Raw genomic sequence first — 8206 nt, 5'->3', positions numbered from 1 at the left:
AGGTGAAATAGTTTGGTTAAGGTGACACAGGTAGGTCACACAACTGTTATATGGCAAAGGCAAGATTCAAAGCCTGAACACTTTTCAACACCCTTGCTGCATCTTCTAATAATATAGTTCTAATTTAGAAATTCAAGATGATATTTTTTGTCTCCGGGAACAGTACCATCTCTCATAATCCATCATAAATACCAGCATTTAACCATAATCATGTATTCTCCGTTCCTTGAACATACCCTAAACCTTCCTTGTTCAAGTCTTTCCTTCCTTCTGCAATACTTTGCCCTGGAGGGTACCCCTAAGAAAATCCTTCCTCCTTTCAATGCCTATTCCAAATACTATTTCCTCCAAAAAATCTTCCCTCATCCTTTCAATCAGATGTTTCCTCTGCAGTTCCAAAGTACTTTAAAAAAATCTTGGTCTTAGGGCACATTTTCTTAATAATGCCTCCACTTGATTTTATTTACATGTATACTTTGCCTCCTTCCCCCTAAAGGGCTGTAATCATGAAATAAGAACGTGGATACATTGCATTTTAGAGGTTTATGCATGTATCCTTCTGCTTCTCTAAATCAAGGTAGGAAAACACCTTCTGTAAAGAACTAGAGAATAAATATTTTAGGCTTTGTTGGTCATACGGTCTCTGTCATATCCCCTCAACTCTGCCATTATAGTGCAAAAGCAGCCATTGATCATATGTAATGACTGGGTGTGGTTGTGTCCTAATAAAGCTTTATTTACAAAAGTGTGTGGCGGGCTGTAGTTTGCTGACTCCTGCTCTAAATGTTAAGGTCATGTGATTGATTGCTTTGCTCTTAAACAATATCCATTGTCCTCTAGGCCTAGATGAGGTGTATATTTCCCTACTCTTTGAATTCAGATGTGTCAAGCAACCTGATTTGACCAGTGAAATATAAGTACAATATAGGTCACTTGTAGGCAGAAATTTTGAGAACCAGATTGTGTTTTGTGACACTTTCTTTTTTTGTGCCATGCCAGCTGACCAATTTCCAGATAAAGACTGCTCCATTAGCCTAGGTTCTGTGGTGAAGATGATATGGGGCAGAACAACAGTCATCTTATAGGATGTATAGCAAGAAAAAGTAGACCTATGCTATCAACCCCTGTAATTCCATTTGATGCTGTACCACAACCTAGACTTTCCCAACAAATAGATTGCCTTAAATTTAAGGACTGAAATTTATTCAATCATGTGCCTGCCCCCCCTCCCCAAATAGCATAGTAGGTACTCAAAATGTTGAATGAATGAAGTCTATTATAGGAAACCATGAATGGGGTGGCAGAATGACCAGGTAGGACACAACTACAGTAGTTTAGGTGAAATGTATTAAAAACTTTAGTGAGGGTAATAGTAGTGAGAATAGAGACAAAAAATGAGGGCATGACACATTGAGGATGGCAGCCAACAAATTGTTTTATTGTTTAAGCTGATTTGAGTTGACGTGTTTATTTCAGCAAAAACATTCTAACTGACAAAGAAAATCATGGGTTTCATATGTGGAAGTTAAGAGGTCCTAGGTGCTGGGTAGTTATGAGGAAGAATGACTAGACTCACTCGTAAGTAAGAGTATCAAGATGTATATCACATTACTCCCAAGGGATAGCCTGTGTAGGGTTGCAATCTCATGTTCTGGTCATAAGAGCTATACATATTTTATGGGCAGGGTGACTAGAGGGAGTTGACTTCAGTTGGTGATGCCTACCTATGCCAGAGGGGAATTGATTGGAGGGAGGTCAATGAACTGAATAACATTCCACCTAAAATTGAGTTTATCATTCATTGTAGTGACAGCAGCTTTGCCCAACAATGGTATTGCTATTATTTCAAATAAATCTGCTCATTTGACCTGTGTAATACTTCCTTGCACCTTCTATAATATCTAGAGATCTGAGTTACTTTCTCCCAAGGCCTAAACAGACTGGCAGACATACGGTCTTGGGAAATACTATGTTGGGAAATATACAGGGATTATTATCAGCAAGAGTGTATTTGTGGGAATTTTGTGCATAGGCACAAAAGATGGCTGACTTCTAGCCATATCCTATTTAACTGAACAGAACCACAACAAATTCCCATTCTAAAACTTCTCGATACATCCATCCTTCCAAAATAGTTCTTCTCTAATACACTGGAGGCAAAAGACATAAAAGGAATGACCTAATGCCACTTAGCATCTCACATCTAATTTTGTGCCTCAACTTCATTCTTTTCCTAAATGGCATGTGTATGCAGGTTCATGATTATCTGTATGGCTCAGTTCAAAACAGTGGCAGGGATTAAAGTGTGTAGCCAGGACAACTTTCTGACAGAGAGCACAATGCAGATAACTCCTCTGTTAAGAAAATAATCTCAGTGAGAGAAGCTCATTCAGTGCATGAAGAAACCTTACACATCAACTAATCCACCTCCTCACCAGACCCCAGCGAATGCTCATAACAACTCTACAACATCCAGTAAAGGATATTCCAGTTCACATTTGGTAAAATTGAGGAATTATAAACATTTGAGAAAATTATGTTTCATCCATCCTAATCTGTAGGAAGTTCTACCTTATATTGAACTGATGATATCTGCCTTCCACAGCTTCTAATCGATTAAATCTCAGATAAGTATTATTAATTCCATCTTGTAGGGAATTTTTCTCAACTTCCACATTCTTGAAAGTACCCTATTTTCTCTTTTTTTAATTTAAATTCAATTAGCCAATATATAGTACATCATTAGTTTTTGATATGAGTTTCAATGATTCATTAGTTGTGTGTAACACCCAGTGCTCATCACATCACCTGCCCTCCTTAAAGCCCATCACCCGGTTACCTCTCCCCTATCCTTCTTTTCTATTTTTATTTACGGAGGAAATGTAGGGTTTGTGGGATGAGGAGGATGGAGGAAGGAGGAAGGATAGGGAAAAGGTAACTAGAAAGAGCAAAAGTAAGAAAAAGGACTTTATTTTCTTCAAGTTCTACACACACCAAGAGAGGAAGATTCCTAAACTGCATTCTTTGTACCAAATTTAAAAAATTAAGTTAGCAAGTTAAAAAAAAAATAAGTTATGTTTTAATTCCTTTAGAAATCATCCACTCTCAAGTATTACTTCCTTCCAGAATAGAACAATTTATCACTAATTGCTGGTCATTATACTACCAAACTGTGTTAATGGATGCCCATCTTCTTAAAGGCTAACTGCAGATAGGAAACAAATTTCTAATTAGTTTTAGAGCTTGGGAGCAGACGCATCAATATTGGAATCATGCAGGTGTGTATTTGCTTATTTGAATTTCTTTTCCTCTTCAAAAGAATAAGTATTCTGAGTTCTGTTTGGAGTTTCTAAAAGGTCGCTCCAAAACTTATATTACTTTATAAAATTCAGAGTGAAATCTGTTAAAATATATATATATAATATATATTTCCTACAAACTTGCAGCATCCTTGAACTATAAGCATTTTAAGGTACTTTTCACTTTAGAGTTTATATTCTAGTTATTTTTGACAAGGTCTAAAATACAAGTTCCTTCAAGGGCAGGAGTCATCTTAATTCCTCTTTATACTCCTCAAAAACTAAACATCAATGAGTATTGAGAGAATGAGTGAAATCTGAGTATATCCTCCTTGAGGTTAAATCTCTAATGCTGGAAAAAAAATTTTAAATTGTGTCTCAGGAGTCTAAAGAAATAAGATTATAGGACTGAAAAAATATTTTGTGGAAACCAAAAATCTGAGACTTGAACTTCCCTCTGAGGTGGAGGTTAGCTTTGGGGTTGCTCTGGGCTTTTTTCTTACCTATCGCCTCACTCCTTCCCCTGACCAGTTAGACCACAGGCCAGCAGGTCTACTCTCCCCGTGCCTCCACCCAAGGAGGGAGGGCTGAACTGCTTCCATCTAGAGTACGGACGATGATGAGTTTTCTGTGGGTGGAACTTTCAAGGAGGCTTTGATTTTCTTGTTCTTCATTCTCTTCCTTCCACACTTGACAGCTTTCTCTCTCCACCTCTTCCCTTCCCATTCCCTTTTCCTTCCCCCACCTCTCCAAGTCTCCTCCATCCTCTCCCATCCTTCCTCCCTCTCCCCTACACATGCGCACGCACACACGCGCGCGCGCGCACACACACACACACACACAAATTTTGCCTCCCCCACTCTCTCACTCAGCAAAAGACTTCACCCAGGTCTGGGAGGTATGCATGTCAAGTGGTACAGACCAACTTAGTGCTAGACCAGGGAAGCTAAGCCTCTTTTCTGCTTGCTTGTTTCCATGTTTTCCTGAGCTGCCAGGTGTAGCTGTTTGCTTTATAGTAGTCATTTCTAAATGTCAAATCTGAGCTCAGTAGGATGGTGCCTATACATATATCTAGCTTGGGTGTAAGGTCTACTAGATCCCAGTACGATTTACTAGACTTTGTCAGTGGCTTTGGGGGCAGAGACCTAACTTGTAATAAAATGTTATTTTGTTTAACTAGTCATTGCTCTCTTCACTAATCTCCTTCCAGAAAATTATACGAAAAATTTTTTTTTTCTGAGGGAGGATTCTGGTATTCTTGAGTCCAAAAGTGCCCTTTACAAAGCATGTGGGTCTCACTTTATTCTCAACATTAGAGTATGTGTTTGCGTACACACCTACAAATATACTGATAGATTTCATGTTAAACATTAAGCTGAATTTCACCTAAATAAAAATCTGCTATAAACAATTAAAACAATATCTTGATTAAATTCTATAGATCCCACTCGTACAGTTTCTCAATCTATTCCCAATATGGTCAGAGTTAGTTAATGATATTCCCTCTATTACATAGCACAGAAAGCTAATTATACAGCAAACCTTTGCTGTAAAAAGGATTAAAATAAGGAACAAATATTAAACAAAGTAAGGAACAGATATGAATGTATACTTATTCTCACACAGAGCTGTGAAATTCAAGCAAATAGCTGAATATTGGTCTATATTATACAGAAGAATTATGGCCTCTCTCTTTGGCTTTCTAAAATAAAAATAAAGACAAAGCAATTGATCACTGGGTAACAAGATCTAGGATGCCTTTCAAATGAATTTATATTAAGTATCCACAGGGTGTATTGCCATCATTTTTTAAAAGTAAAGCTCATTTTGATGAAAAATTGTGTTTTAAAAGGTTCATTTACTTCCCTTTTGCAAGCCCATACCTGTTCAATGACTAGATATATTTTTCCTGCTTTTAAAACCATTATCTGTCTAAAACACATTTTAAAAAAGTTTGGTGTCTTTTTTTCCCTCCATAAATTATTATGGGTTAACATAGAAAATGGCCCACTGATGAAAGGAAATAAATTTATAAAAAGCAAATGAGTTTTATCATGGATTGTTGTTCCAATACTTTAAACTTTAGGGTAAGGTTTATACCCAACCCTACCCCTGCTCTTAACACTTAATACACATACTTCACACTCCTCAGCTCCTTCATCTATACAAAAGAGCACCTGCGATCTAGTTCTGATTTGAGTTGTTAACAGCAAGCTAGTCACTGGATATGAATCCGATACTTTATAATATTTCTAGGGCAACTAACATTTATTTAGCAGCCACAACATTTAAGACCCTGTGCTACCATTTTTAGATTCCATGCTATCAAATATGTAACCTCTATACCATCCTTTTTAAAAAATGTGATTCTAGCAGTAAGTAAGGCTTTGGGATATGAGGATCCTCACCCGGGCCCTCCAGTCTACTGAATGGTCTCCTGGATTCCTTTTCCATTTGGGCCCTCAAATCCATCAGGCAGCAGATATTCTTCTCTCTTGAGTTTTGAATGGGACAGAGCAGAAAGGAGACAGAAGGAGGGAGGTATAATATATGCACAATTGGGTGTATATAGGTGTGATGGTTAATTTTACGACCACGATGCCCAGATAGTTGGTCAAACATTATTCTGGAGGTTTCTGCGAAGGTTTTTGTTTTGGATGAAATTAACATTTAAATCAGTAGACTTTGAGAGGGTTACTGGAGCGGTGGGGGGTGGGAGGGAAGGGGTGGCTGGGTGATGGACATTGGGGAGAGTATGTGCTGTGGTGAGCGCTGTGAATTGTGTAAGACTGTTGAATCACAGACCTGTACCCCTGAAACAAATAATACATTATATGTTCAAAAAAATAAAAGAAGAAGATAGCAGGAAGGGAAGAATGAAGGGGGGAAATAGAAGGGGGAGACGAACGCTGAGAGACTATGGACTCTGAGAAACAAACTGAGGGTTCTAGAGGGGAGGGGGTGGGGGGATGGTTTAGCCTGGTGATGGGTATTAAAGAGGGCACGTTCTGCATGGAGCACTGGGTGTTATACGCAAACAATGACTCATGGAACACTACGTCAAAAACTAATGAGGTAATGGAGGGTGATTAACATAACAATAAAAAAATCAGTAGACTTTGAGTGAAGCAGATTGCTATCCATAATGAGGGAAGCCTCATTCAATCTGTTGAAGGCCTAAATGGGACAAAAGACCACCCCTCCCTCACCTCTCCACCCCGCCCCCCCATCCACTCACCTACCAAAATTCTGCCAGCAGACAGCTTTCAGATTGAAACTGTAACATTGGCTCTTCTCTGGCTCTCTCTGCAGATTTTGGACTTGCCAGCCTCCATAATTGTGTGAGCCAATTTCTTAATAATAAATAAACACACACACACACACACACACACACACACACACACACACAAATACACATACACATCCTACTGGTTCTATTTCTCTGGAGAACACCGACTAGTACACCAGGTAATCAGCCTAAGATGTGCATCTCTTATTTGCTTCCAGTTCTCTCTGAGCCCTCGACCAGCACCCCCTCCCATCTTCACCTCTCCACCCTTCCCCCCCGAAAGTGCTCGTTGTTTTTACCCTTATTTCTGTATAGTTGGAAATGACTCTCTCAACATATCTTTAATCCGTCCTCTTCTGTGGTTCACTTCTTATATTCCAGGCCTGGGTCCATCACTATCTGACTTTTGATACTTAAAGATTTTGGAATCTAGAAAAACCTTTTCTCTCTCAAGTGCCTAGTCCTTGCCATTCAAAGTCTAGCTTTAAAAACTATCCTTTCTGCTATATACTTTTTGAAGCTTATCTTGACAATCAAAGCTGAACACTGACTTTTCTGTCCTTCTGTTTTTATCTGCCCCATTCTAAAGCTATAGATGCTTCATCGTCTATGCTTAGGGAACAAAAGGAAAATGAATCATGAAAAAAATTTTTTTAATTCATCAGCTAATATTTGCAAATACTTTTACTTTGCAAGAGAGTGGCATAAAATGAGATTCTCAGCCCTGGCTTCACATTGGAATTGTCTGGAAGCTTTTCAAAACTATCAATGTCCTAGCTCCAGCTCCACCCCCCGCACCCCACCCCCACCCCCCACCCCCCCCACCCCCGCCACCCAGAGATTCTGATTTAATTGATTTGGGTGAGGTTCAGATGTCACTATTTTTGTTAACCTCTTCGGGTGTTCTAATGTGCAACCAGGGGTAGAAATTGCTGGTGTAGAGGAAAGGCATGGGACTGGGCTCTAGTGCATGGTTTTGCTATGAACTAGCTAGAAGATCCCTGGAGGAGGAACATCACCTATCTGGGTCCAACTTGCTCCTGTGAAAAATGTGGCATTGAGTTTCAAGGTCTTCATTGAACTAACACTAACATTCTGTGAATTCCTCACGGTGGGAACTAAAAGGGTGACTTTGTTCAGTGAGTGATTATAGTAACAAAAGAAGAGTTGGTATAGTCACACAAATAATGTTTCTATTTCGCTTTGAAGTAATATACAGCAACTAAAAAACCCAGTGCTCTTTTCACTACAATGGTCTTCTGCTGTTGTCTCTGTTGAATTGTTTAGGCATCAACATCAATTTAGAAGTACCTCTATATGCAGCTCTACACCCTCAGTTCCTCAGCTAAATTCAATGAGATTAAGCCTCAAGTATTTTTATGTTGAAAGCATGTGTCTAAACGTGTAAAAAGTGACTGACCGGCTCTTCTTAGTAGAGCATTTTGTAAAATGTGGACTGTGTACAAGGGATTTCAAGTGGTTGCTTTAAAGAACACCGAATCACAGGGGTAGAAGCTTTCTCCTTTTTAATTCTGTTTTATTTCTCTCAGTTAGTCAAGAAAAAAAAATCCCAGTTTAGCACTGGGATATCTTTATCACATTGCTAATACTTGCTAAT

The sequence above is a fragment of the Eumetopias jubatus genome, unplaced genomic scaffold (assembly GCF_037043125.1).
Source record: "Eumetopias jubatus isolate StellerSeaLion01/CBP00866 unplaced genomic scaffold, mEumJub1_p1.0 scaffold_1, whole genome shotgun sequence".
Taxonomy (NCBI): Eukaryota; Metazoa; Chordata; class Mammalia; order Carnivora; family Otariidae; genus Eumetopias; species Eumetopias jubatus.
This window is presented reverse-complemented; position numbering follows the sequence as displayed.